Source organism: Macaca fascicularis, chromosome 10 (assembly GCF_037993035.2).
Source record: "Macaca fascicularis isolate 582-1 chromosome 10, T2T-MFA8v1.1".
In the NCBI taxonomy this organism is placed as follows: domain Eukaryota; kingdom Metazoa; phylum Chordata; class Mammalia; order Primates; family Cercopithecidae; genus Macaca; species Macaca fascicularis.
This window is the reverse complement of record NC_088384.1, coordinates 41,719,536-41,732,720: the sequence shown is the minus strand read 5'-3', so window position 1 is coordinate 41,732,720 and position 13,185 is coordinate 41,719,536. Positions and strand designations below refer to the sequence as shown.

At 53.4% G+C, this 13,185-nt stretch overlaps 1 long non-coding RNA gene across 2 annotated transcripts; it reads left to right on the top strand.

Annotated features, from left to right (window-relative positions):
* The first annotated feature begins 8,777 nt into the window (after positions 1–8,777).
* Positions 8,778–12,378, top strand: LOC123572488 (uncharacterized). 2 transcript variants are annotated; one of them, XR_012418415.1, is made up of 3 exons: positions 8,778–8,873; positions 9,086–9,157; positions 11,589–12,378. It is a non-coding gene; the product is annotated as an uncharacterized lncRNA (long non-coding RNA). The 2 variants fall into 2 exon arrangements; XR_010578522.1 differs by lacking the exons at positions 8,778–8,873; positions 9,086–9,157 and adding an exon at positions 9,202–11,498.
* Positions 12,379–13,185: the final 807 nt, after the last annotated feature.

The following is a 13,185-nucleotide window of genomic DNA, read 5'->3' as shown; positions in this document are numbered from 1 at the left end:
GAAAGGGAGCAAGAGACAGAGAGAGGAAGGCAGAGAGAAAAGCGGTCTTCTGCCTCCAGGACCAGCAGGACCTCGCACTCCGGGAAAATGGGCGCCCAGTGCAGGCTAAGTGCTCGGCCCACAGCCGCGTCGGCCTGCGGGGCACTCACCGGGCCTCCGGATCGCCAGCCCGGGTCAATTCCTTGAGGAGCAGTTCAGACGAATTCCGTCTCCCAAGGAATGAGCGAATTGCCCAGAGAGCAATGAGCTGAGACTCGAGTGGTTGTCCGTTTTTCGTCCACATGGTTCACAGACGATACAGCCCCACGTTGAGTCTGCAACAGAGCGTGAGGCGGATAGTTCCAGCCACACAGGAGTCACACTCAGGCCCACTGAAGCGTGGTTTCGGGTTCCACCTTCCTTTGCCCTCTGCAAGGGGGCCTGTTGCTCGCGTGTCTCCAGCCCCCCGAAAGAGTGATCGTGTTGACTGTTTGTTTCCTGACCTCTGTGGGGACCCAGAAACCTCCAGGGAAGCGTGGAAAAGCAGCACTGGGTCGATGCTCTCCTTTCCAGTTTCCAAATAGGCCACTTTTCAGACTCCCCATATTGCAGGAAACAGGAATCCATCGTCAGGCCGTTATGCTCCGGACGTTTCTTTTCTCTGTGGCTTCGCTCTCGTTTTCTACATGAAAATGAACGCGATCCACACAACTGCGTGTGTGAGACTATCACAGCAACTGCGACACCCATAGGCATTGTTGCCTTCACGGAGAGGGCCTGGAAAACTCAGGACTGTCATGAAGGTTCAGTTCCACGCTCCACATTTCCAGGCTGGTTTCTCCATGAAAACGTGTGCGAGTCGACAGCGGCTCCCAGTTTCCATAGAATTACTGGAGAACCCCAGAGAGCCAGCCCCAAAGCCCCTCTTCCCCTCCAATCTGGCCCTACACCCACCCACCCCACAAGGCCCTGGTCTCTGCAGTTCTCAGCTTCGGAGACCTTTCGGCTACCCCGGACTTTGGGCCCGGAGCTCATGCATATTCATGAAGGGTGGAGGTGGCAGGTCTTTCTAAGGGCTTCTGGCTGGGCCCGCCTCCTGGCTGGACCTGCGTGCTGTGCACAGGCCGACTGAGGGGCACGGGAGCCCGCCGGCCTCTCTCTGCCAGTGTCTGTCCGCGAAATTCCGGCCAGGTCTCCCCGCCATGGCTCTCCTGACACCTTCCGACAGCGCCCTCCCGAGGGAAGCCCAAGGACGAGGATGGCGAAGGAGACTCCTTTGCGCCCCGAGCCAAAGGGAGGTCCTGCGAGCCTGCTTTGAGCGGAACCCGTACCCGGGCATCGCCACCAGGGAAGAGCTGACCCAGGCCATTGACATTCTGGAGCCCAGGGTCCAGATTTGGTTTCAGAATGAGAGATCACGCCAGCTGAGGCAGCACCGGCTGGAATCTCGGCCCTGGCCCGGGAAACGCTGCCCACAAGAAAGCAAGCGAAAGCGGACCGCCGTCACCCGGCCCCAGATCGCCCTGCTCCTGCAAGCCTTCGAGCAGGATCGCTTTCCAGGCATCGCCATCAGGGAAGAACTGGCCAGAGAGACGGGCCTCCAGGAGTCCTGGATTCAGATTTGGTTTCAGAACCGGAGGGTCAGGCATCCAGGCCAGGGTGGCAGGGCACCGGCGCACACAGGCGGCCTGTGCAACGTGGCCCCCGGCGGGTGTCCCCCACCCCCGCTCCCTCGTCGGTCGCCTTCACCCACATAGGGGCGTGGGGAAAGGGGCTTCCCGCACCCCACATGCCCTGTGTGCCTGGGGCTCTCCCACAGGGGGCTTTCACGAGCCAGGGGTCAAGGGCCGTCGCCCTGCTCCAGCCCAGCCAGGCTGTGCAGGCAGCGGGAATCTCCGCACCTGCCCCTGCACTCGGGGCTTTGTGTTGGGTGCCCTGGCTCCTCCGGAAGTGGGACTGTCCCACCCTCAGACTTCTAGGTGGCCTCTGCACCCCAACAAATGCCAGAAAGACCAGGACCCACAGCGCGGCGGCCTGCTGGGCACGTGCTCGCTAGGACAGCCTGGGTCCGTTCTAGCTGAGTCACAGGACCAAGATGTGCTTGCGCCACCCACGTCCCAGCGGAGTCGCTGGTGGGGCTGGAGCCCCAGGTCGCCAGGGCGGCGTGGGAACCCGAAGATGGGGCAGCTCCACCTCCGGAGCCCGCGACCCCAGAGGCCTCCGCGCGTCAAGCACAGATGCAAGCCATCAGGCGCCCTCGCAAAGGCTCCAGAAGCCTCGGCACTAGTCTGCACTCCCCTCCAGCCTGAGCTCCTGTCGACCCTAGAGTTTCAGCAAAAGGCACAACCTTTCTTAGATCCGGCGCCACTGGGGGAGCTGAAGGACGTGGAACAGCCGGCTCCGCTGGAACCACTCCTCAACCAGGAGGAACACCGGGCTCTGCTTGAGGAGCTTTAGGACACGGGGTTGGGGCGGGGGGGGTGGGGCAGGGAGGCGGCCTCTCCTTCGTGATGAATCTCTGACTGGGTATGGAGAGGCGTCTCTTCCCTTCCAGCTGACCTGTCTAGGATCCCCGAGTTCCAGGTCCGGTGAGAGACTCCACACAGAAGAGGGCTGTCACTCTTTCCTGAGCATCTCGGGGATCCCAGAGGCCGCCCAGGTACCGGGAGGTGGACTGTCTACTGTGCAAGCGCGGGTCCGTAGACAGCCGCCTAGATTTTCCAACCAGACCAAGAGAAGCTCTCATCCCTTTTTCCCCCGCGTTCTTCAGTCGGGTTGGCAGAGACCTCAGTCCGCGAAACACTGGGCCCGGGCAGAAGCCAGGACAGTTCTCCTTTTCGCGGCTCAACTCCTCTGCCTCTTAGCTCCACCATCCCTTGACAACCCGCGTCCTGCCAGCCTCTTCAACATCACCACGGAGCTCCTTGCAACTAAATGTAGATCCGAGACCGGGCGCAAACGGCCTGCTGCCCTTTCCAGGCAAGAGGGAAGGCAGGCAGAGAGGAGGACAGGAGCGGAGACAGAGTGGGACGCAAGGATGGAGCTAGGAAAGGATGGATGGACGGAAGGACTCCGGAAGGGAGAGAAAGAGGGAGAAAGGGAGGAAAAAAACCGAGGTAGGGAGGGAAGAACAGAGGGAAGGATGGACCGAGGGACAAAAGGAGCAAGAAACAGACAAAGGAAGGCAGAGAGGAAAACTGTCTTCTGCCTCCAGGACCAACAGGACCCAGCACTCCGGGAAAATGTTGGGTGCCCAGTGTGGGCTAAGTGCTCGGCCCACAGCCCCGTTGGCCGGGGAGGCACTCACCCGCCCTCCAGATCGCCAGCCTGGGTTACTTCATCCTGCAACAATTCAGATGAATTCCATTTCCGAAGGAATGAGTGAATCGCCCAGAGAGCAATGAGCCGAGACTAGGTGGTTGTCCGTTTTTCATCCACATGGTTCACAGATGACATAGCCCCACGTTGAGCTTGCAACAGAGGGCGAGGCGGATAGTCCCATCCGCACAGGAGTCGCACTCAGGCCGACAGAAGCCTGGTTTCGGGTTCCAGGTTTCTTTGCCCTCCGCAAGAGGGCCTGTTGCTCACATGTCTCCGGTCCTCAAAATCGTGATCATGTTGACTGTTTGTTTCCCGACCTCTGTGGGGACCCAGAAACCTCCAGGGAAGGGTAGAAAAGCAGCACCGTGTCTTCGCGCTCCTTTCCAGTTTCCAAACCTGCCACAGTGGAGACTCCCTATGTTGCAGGAAACAGGAATCCATCGTACGGCAGTGATGCACGGGACGTTTCTTTTCTCTGTGATTTTGCTCTCGTTTTCTACATGAAAATGAACGAGATCCACACATCTGCGTGTGTGAGACTATCACGGCAACTGTGACACCTACGCGCTGGCAATAGAGTCGGCAGCTTAAACCCGGGACAAAGGTACTGACGGACATCCAGACACACCCCACCACAATCACGAGCAAACCCATTCCAAACACACAGACACACAGGGGGCGCACGCACGGTAACACAAGCACACACACAGACACACAAAGACACAGACAGCTTGAAGGAGAGCAAGGGACAGAGGGGTGGAGAGATATAAATGGAAGGAGAGAGAGAAACAGCGATAGAGAGAGAGAGGGACGGAGGTTGGGGAGATTGAGAGAGAGAGAGAGCCAGCGAGAGAGAGAGAGAGAGAGAGAGAGAGAGAGAGAGAGAGAGAGAGGGAAAGGTGGAGAGGGAAGGAGAGAGAGAGGTGAGGGAGCTGGAGAGCGAGAGCAACAGAGACTTGGAGAGGGAGGCTCTGCTCTGGTAGACAAGGCCCCTTTGAGCAGGGTACGGTGGAGGGTTCTTGGGCCGGGCTAGAACAGAGGGCAGGGCCGCCCACGCGGGAGGACCAAGGGAGCCCTGAGGCCTGTTTTTACTTGGGTTGGTTGGTGGCTTTGGCGTGTGTTTCGTAGCATCATTCCTTTGTTGGCTCCTCCCTGGCCTCTTGGTTCTGTGGGCCCTGAGATTTGTAGAGTGCCCCCATCCCTGTGGCGGGAGGAGTGGCGTGGGCCGAGGTCGGGGTCTCTCTGGTGTTCAGGGTGGTATGGCCGTAGACCATGGCAGTGGCGCCTTGGCTGGTCCAAGAGCCTGGTCCAGCTATGCCCGCCTGATTCCAGGCGTCCTCACCAACCCTGGGCCGCGAGGCTCAGGCACCCCGGAACCGCTCGCCCGAGGCCAGGCAGCTCTCCCCCTTTCCGCCCAAGCACCACCTGTCGCCGCGCTGTGCTTTCCACCCACCTTCCAGAATGTCCCGCCGTCGCCCAGACCAGACCACGCGCGGGACCGCCAGAGGCCTCCATCCCCTGACAGGGCTCTGGACTCTCCAGGCGGCCTCCCTTTCTCAGACGCCCCAGGCCTTCCCCGGATCTACAGCTCCCGATCTTCCAACACATCGGGCCGGCTCAGGACCGCGTGTGCTCCGAGGAGTCAGGGTTCAGGGCCCACGGTCCTGGGATCCCCTCCGGTCCTCCGACTTGCCGCGGAAAAATTGTTTTGGTTCCCTTGTCGTCCCTCCTGAAAGGCCCCCTCTTGCCCCACCCACCCAGAGCCTCCAGGGCTGCTCAGGGGCAAACAGTCGGCCCAGCCCCGTGGGCCCTTTTTCTCACAACCTCCACACCATTGTCGCTTGTCCCGATGAAGACCCGGCCCCTGGTCAACTGGGTGGGAAGACTCTGCTTTGTCCCGCGGTGGCACTAGAGCCCCCGCAGCCTGATCCTGGGAAAGAGGGGATCACCTCTTTCCCAGACGCACCTCACCCCCACCACGAGCAAACCCACCCCGACACACAGATATACACGGGCACACGCGCGCGGGCACACACACACAAAGAGACAGCTTTAAGGAGAGCAAGGGAGAGAGGGATGGAGAGATAGAAACAAAGGGAGAGAGACAGAGATAGAGACAGAGAGGGCGGGGAGAGAGGGAGAGAAGGTGACAGAAGAGCCAGAGGTGGAAGGGGAAGAAGAGAAAGAGAGAGGTTGAGGGAGCTGGACCGCGAGAGCCACAGAGCCTTGGAGAGGAAGGCTCTGCTCAGTTAGACAGCGCCCCTTTGAGCAGGCCAGGGTAGGGTGGAGGGTGCTTGGGCCAGGCTAGAACAGGGGGGCAGGGCCACCCACGCGGGAAAACCAACGGAGCCCTGAGACCTCTTTTTTCTGGGATGGGTTGGTTACTTTGGGGGTGCGTTTCATAGGGTCCTTCCTTTGTTTGCTCCTTTCTGGCTTCTTGATGCAGTAGGCTCTGAGATTTGTAGAGTGCGCCTGTGGGTCTGGCGGGAGCCATGACGCAGAGCGTGCTCACAGGGCACTAGACCTCGGTCTCTCTCGTGTCCTCGACATTGGATTGTACACGAAGTCCGTGGCAACGAAAATCCAAGTGCAGAGGAACTGTTTTCCTGGTGGCTGACGAAGGCACTGTCATTCCTTCATGGAAAGCAGCCCGTGCTTCTGCAGCGCAGGCCTGCCTAAAAGTGGGAGTAGAGTCGGGGGCGGTTGGGAAGCATGGTGACAAAAGGGGGAAAGAGGGAAGGGGCGGGGAGCCAAAGCCTATAGCACCCAGTATTCCCAGGGGGTCAAGTACTAACTAGGCCCGACCCTGCTTAGCTTCCAAGATCAGTCGAGATCCCCTGCGTTCAGGGTGGTATGGCTATAAAGACTGGCAGTGGCGCCTGGCTGTCACAAGAGCCCGGCCCAGTAAAGCCTGCTCCACTCCAGACATCACCGCCACCTCGGGGCCTCAGGGCTCAGATCCTGGGCCCCAGCACCTCCGGCAGCAGCGCTGCACAGCGTCTTCGGCCAGCCTCCCAGAGCCACCCCACCCCCCTCGCCTGCAGCCAGACCACGCGCTGCTGCGTGGGAGAGCCAGAGGCCTCAATCCGCTGCCCAGGCTCCAGGCACACCAGGTGGCCTCCCTTTTCGCAGACGCTCCACGCCTTTCCTGGCTCTGGAGCCCCTGAGCTTCCAACACATGGGCCGGCTCAGGACCGGGTGTGCTCCGAGACCTCAAGGCCCAGAGCTCACGGTCCTGGGATCCCCTCCGGTCCTCCGACTTGCCGCGGAAAAATTGTTTTGGTTCCCTCGCCGACCCTCCTGCAAGGCCCTCTCTTGCCCCACCCACCCAGAGCCTCCACGGCTGCCCAGGGGCGAACAGCCGGCCCAGTCCGCAGGCCCTTTTTCTCCCAAAGCCCACACCATTGCAGCTTGTCCTGATGAGGACCTGCCAGTGGTCAACACAGCGGGAAGGCTCTGCTTTGCCCCCCGCTGGCACTAGAGCCCCGGCAGCCTGATTCTGGGAGAGAGGGGCTGACGGACACCCAGACACACCCCACCACCAGGAGCAAACCCACCCCGACACACACAGATACACACAGGCGCACGCGCGTGGGCACGCACACACGGGCATACAAGAACACACACAGACACACAAAGACACAGACACAGATAGCTTGAAGTAAGGGAAGAGGCCACCCTTCATATTGTCTTATGCCCAATTTCTGCCTCCAAAGAAAGAAGAAGTGATAACTAAAACGCAGAAACGAAATCCACAGGCAGATAGCTGGGCGCCACACCCTGGGCCTGGTAGTTAAAGATGGACCCCTGACCTAACCGGTTATGTTATCTATAGATTACAGACATTGTATAGAAAAGCATTGTGAAAATCCCTGTCCTGTTTTGTTCCGATCTAATTACTGGTGCATGCAGCCCCCAGTCACGTTACCCCTGCTTCCTCAATGGATCAGGACCCTCTCACACAGACCCCCCCCCCCCCCTTAGAGTTGTAAGCCCTTAAGAGGGACAGGAATTGCTCACTTGGGGAGCTCGGTTTTTGGAGACCTGAGTCTGCGGATGCTTGTCTGCAGCTCCTCCTGCTACAGAAGGAGATAAAGGGAGAGAGGGATGGACAGAACCACAGGGAGAGAGAGACAGTGATAGAGAGACAGAGAGACAGTGATGGAGAGAGAGAGAGAAAGAGAGGGCGCGACAGAAGAGCAAGAGGTGGAGAGGGAAGTAGAGAAAGGGAGAGGGTGAGGAAGCTGGAGAGCAACAGCGACAGAGACTTGGAGAAGGAGGCTCTGCTCAGGTAGACACTGTCCCTTTCAGCAGGCTGGGGTAGGGTGGAGGGTGCTTGGGCAGGGCCCCCCATGCGGGAAAATCAACGGAGCCCTGAGACGTGTTTTTTCTTGGATTCGTTGGTTGCTTTGGGGGTGCGTTTCACAGGGTCCTTCCTTTGTTTTCTTCTCCCTGTAGTCTTGCTGCGGTGGACCCCAAGATTTGCAGAGTGCGCCCGTCCGTCTGGCGGGAGCCTTGGCGCAGACCGTGTCCACAGACCGAGGCCTGGGTCTCTCTGGTGTCCTCGGGACTGCAGTTTACACGAAGTCGGTGGCAACGGGAAACCGGGTGCACCGGGACGGATTTCCTCGTGGCGGGCGAAGGCAATGTCCTTCCCCCGGGAAAGCAGCCCACGGGTTCTGGAGCGCAGGTCTTGGCTGGCGTCTGTGGGACCCGCTGCCCCTTCCCCCGGCTTGGACGGTTGCGGCCGCGCTGGATGAATGAATTGAATTGCCTGGGTGTCCAGGGAGCGGGAAGACACCCGGGACCTCAGGGACCCCACCCCTGCGCCCTTCGGGGTCCATCCCCTCCCGTCCGGGTTGGAGCCGGGCTCCTGGTGGGGCTGCGCGGGGTCGGACGAGGTGGGATGCTGCTGCCTGGCGGTGCTGCAGTGGCGACCTTCAGGAGGAGGTCCTGGGCTGCGGCTGGGGCGCAGGGACGCACAAGGGGGAGCAGAGTCGGGGGCGGTTGGGAAGCACGGAGACAAAAGGGGGAAAGAGGGAGGGAGCGGGAAGCTAAAAGCCTATGGTACCCGCTATTCCCAGGCGGAATCCCATCCAAGTACTAACCAGGCCCGACCCTGCTGAACTTCACGAGATCAGAGGAGACCGGGCGCCTGCAGGGTGGTGCGGCGTGGACGCCAGCAGCGGCGCCCGGCTGCCCCAAGCGCCCGGCCCAGCCATGCCCGCAGGACTCCAGGCGTCACCGCCACCCTGGTGCCGCGGGGCTCGGACCCCCCAGCCGCTCGCCCTTGCCACCGGGCAGCTGTCTACCTCCACGCCCCAGTACCGCCGGCAGCCGCTCTGCGTCTTCCCCCGGCCTCCTAGAGCGTCCCGCGTCGCCCGCGGCCAGGCCACGCGCAGAACCAATGTGGCGCCGCCCTGCTGTTGCTGTAGGGCGCCTTAGGCCTCTGTACCCTGCTCAGGCTTCCTGCTCTCAGCTCTCCGGGCGGCCTCCCTTCCGCCCACACTCCGGACCTTCCCCTGGCTCCGGAGCTCCGGAACTTCCACCACATCGGGGCCAGCTCAGGAAGGGTGGGGTCATCCCTTCACTTTTTAACTTTTGGTTGTTTCTATTTATATTTATTGTGCTATGTCTTGAAATGTTGTAGTTATTTATTTTTGTTGGATATTATTTAGTATTCCTACTTTGAATAAGAGTAGTTTACACACCACGCAGCTATAGTGTTAAAATATTCTGTTTTGTTTTGTATACTATTATCAATGAGGATTTTTTTTACCTTTAGGTGATCATTTATGACTCATGAATGTCCTTTTCTTCCTGATTGAAGTACTCCCTAGCGTTCCTTGTAGGACAGGTATGGTATTCATAAAATATTTCAGCTTTTGTTTGTCTGGAAAAGTCAGTATTCTTTTTATTTGAAGAACATTTTCGCAGTATATGCTATTCTAAGGTAAAAGTTTGTTTCCTTTAGTACTTTAAATATTTATTGCTTCTCTCTCCTGGCCGGTAGGGTTTCCACTACAAAGTCTGCTGCCAGACGTGTTGGAGCTCCCCTGTATGTTATTTGTTTCTTTTCTCTTTCTTCCTTTAGAACTTTTCTTTTTCTTTGACTTTTGGAAGATCAATTATTGAATGCTTTGAAGTAGTCTTTTTTGGGGTTAAGTCTGCTTAATGTTCTATAACATTTTTGTAGTTGGATATGGATATCTTTCTCTAGGTTTGGAAAGTTCTCTGTTATTATCCGTTTGAATAAATTTTTCTACCCCTGCCTCTTTCTCTACATCTTCTTTAAAACCAGTAACTCTTAGATCTGTCTTTGTCAGGCTATTTTCTAGATCCTGTAGACACGATTCATTGTTTTTATTTTTTTTCTTTTGTCTCTTCTGTGTATTTTCAAATAGCCTGTCTTCAAGCTCACTATTTCTTCTGCTTGATCCGCTCTGCTATTAAATGGCTCTACTGCATAATTCAGCATGCCAGTTGCATTTTTCAGCTCCAGAATTTCTGCTTAATTTGTTGTAACTATTTCAATCTCTTTGTTGAGTTTAGTTGATAAAATTAGGAATTTCTTTACTTTGTTATCTTAAATTTCTTTCTTTTTTTTTTTTTTTTTAAATACAGCTATTTTGAATTCTCTGTCTGAAAAGTCACATATCTCTTTTTCTCCAGGATTTGTCCCTGGTGCCTTATTTAGTTCCCTTGGTGAGGTCATGTTTTCCTGGATAGTGTTGATGCTAGTAGATGTTCTTCAGTGTCTGTACATTAAAATTTTGGGCATGCAGCACCATATGAGAGGTTTAAAAAAATAAAATTAAAAAAGAGAAAAGGTGAGCATTTACTCTAGTCTTCACTGTCTGGGTTTATTTGTAACTGTCTTTCTTGGGAAGGCTTTTCACATATTTGAAAAGACTTGGGTGTTGTGATCTAAGCCACATCTGCTTTATGGGGCACCTTATACCCAATAATGCTGTAATTCTTCCAGACTCATAGAAGTACCACCTTGACAGCATTCAACAAGATCCAGGAGAATTTTCTGGATTACTAAAGACTCTTGTTCCCTACCCTTATTTTCTCTCAAAGATGCAGAGTCTTTCTGTTCTAAGCCACCTAAAGCTGGGATAAGAAAGACACAAGCACCCCTGGCCACCACCACTATGACTGCCCTGGATCAGACCTGAAGCTAGCACAGCACCAGGTCTTGCTCAAGTCCTGCTGCATGCGCTTTCTGACGACTGCCTATGTTCACTCAAGGCCTTTGGTCTCTACAATTAGCAGGTGGCAAAGCCAGCCAGGCCTGTGTCCTTTCCTTTAAGACAGTGAGGTTCCTCAGTCCTTGGCTGGGTCCAGAAGTTCCATTCAGGTCAGGGAGTAGAGTCAAAAATTTTAGAAATCCACTTGACATTCTATTGCATTGCAACTGATCTGGCACTCAAACCACAAGACCTAGTCCTTCCTATTCCTCCCTTCCTTTTCTAAAGGCAGAGTAGCCACCACCACCCCAGGCCACAATGAGTACTGCCAGGCTACCACGAATGTTCTCTCAAGGCCCAAAGCCTCTTGTCAGCTTGTGATAAATGCTGCTTGGCTTGAGACTTGCTGTTAGGGCAATGGGCTCCCTACTGGCCCTGGGCAGCTTCATACATGCCAACCAAGAATCAAGTCCTAGAATCAGGGATTCGGAAAGCTCGCTTGGTGCTCTAGCCACCTCTGGCCTTGCTAGTACCTAAGGGGCAAACAAAGTCCTCTTTAATTTTCTCTCTACTTTTCCCAAGAAGGAATTTTGCCTTTTAGCCACCACAGCTGGTAATGTGCTGAGTGTCAGGTAAATCTAACAACTCGATGAGGGTCATCCAAGGCCCTTGACATAGTACCTGGGTATGGCTGCTGGGCGTTCAGAGCCCAAAGGTTTTTAAGTCTGCAGGTGATAAATGCTGCCAGCACTTGGTCCTTTCCTTCAAGGCAGAAGGTTTCCTTCTGGCCCAGCATGTGTCTAGGAATGTCTAGGAGCCAGAACCTGGAAAGGAGGCCTCAGGATCCTGATCAGTGCACTATCTTACTGTGGCTGAGCTGGTATCCAGGATGAAAGAAAAATTCCTTCCTACTCTTCTCCCTCCTCTTCTCAAGCAGAAGGATCGTGTCCCTTTTGGAGCCAGGAGCTGTGCAGCCTGGTGTTTGGGGAGTGATAAGGAAATCAGGTACTTTGAGTACTCACCTGATTTTTGGTTCTTATGAATGTTTTTGGTTCTATGTGGATATTAATAGTTGTTCATCTGGTGTCCTTGCAGGAGGGACAATCAGTGGAGCCTTCTTTCTACCATCTTGCTTTCCACTCACACCCAAGAATCAGAATGCAGAACTTTTAATAAGAAAAGCTTTCAGAACTCAGGAAGGACAAGGAAGACATCCTGGTTCTCCATGCTTAACATTGGAACTTTTAATAAGAAAAGCTTTCAGAACTCGGGAAGGACAAGGAAGACATCCTGGTTCTCCACACTTAACATTGGACTGTTTCTTCAACTTCGGTGCATGGCACAGACTAACCAGGGATTGTCATAAATCATTTGACTTGGACTCTGCAGTTCATTCAGATTCTTTAACCGGACAATTTAAATACTGGCTGATTTGGCATGAAAATCTGGCAAAGTGTTTTCTTGGTATTCAATTGATTTTTATTCTGCTTGCGTTAGTTAGCAGTTTTATAATCCAGTCAGTCTCTTCACTAAAGTTCTGGGAATTCTTACCCAGTTCAAATAATATAATTCTAAAGTTCTCAAACACCTGTTTTCAAGAGTGCTTCTCGGGCCTTCTCCATCCTTTCATGAACCTCCTTAAAGACACAATATTCTAGGATTTTGCAAGCTTGTGAAGTTTTCAGAAACTGCCTCAGAATTAAGCAATTTACAGTGGAAATGACTTTAAGTTGTTATAGTTAGACAAAATTGACCAGAACATTTTATTATTTTCAGACATGAGCCATAGCACCCAGCCTCTAAAGTTAAAATAAAGTAGATTTAAAAGACATTTAAAAGATATTTAAAAGATAAAATAAATGTATCAAATGTTGTCATCTTTTAATCCCAGATTTTTGTGAACGTCTGCTTTGCATTTTCCCCCAACTTTCTATATTTATCCTGTTTTATCTAGTTTTTTTCTTTACTTCTTCAATTTGAAACTTTTAAAAAATTAAAACGCATTTTTATGTCTGTATAAGTTTTATCATCAAAAGCATATGTTCACAAGCCTGTAATCCCAGCACTTTGGGAGACCAAGACAGGTGTATCACTTGAGGGCAGAGGTTCAAGACCAGCCTGGCCCACATGGTGAAACTCCATCTCTACTAAAAATAAAAAAATTAGCCAGCTGTGGTGGCAAACACCTGTAATCCCAACTACTTGGGAGGCTGAGGCAGGTGAATCACTCGAACCAGGGAGGCAGAGGTTGCAGTGAGCTGAGATCATGCCTCTGCATGCCAGCCTGGGCAACAGAACAAGACACGTTCTCAAAAAAAAAAAAAAAAAAAAAAAAAAAAAAAAAAAAGCATATCTTGCTTTTTATACACTGTGTGCAGAATCATTTCTCTCATATCTAGTAATTAAGTCTTAGGAGCCCCAATTTTCAGTGAAAACGCTAAAAAGTGATTTTTAACTGTCTTATCTCAGTATTTTTAGATAAAATCCCTTTTATAACTTTTAAGAAATATAGTTCTTCAAATTACTGTTTATTAACAGAACTAAAGATATTTAGGTTTTCTATACCATATACAAGTAACATGTCATGGTATATAGACCTAAACTAATTTTTAATGGTTAACATTTCAGTATTTTAGCTTACAAATGACTCCAGATATTTTATGGTTATTTATTACTTAATTTAACATGACTT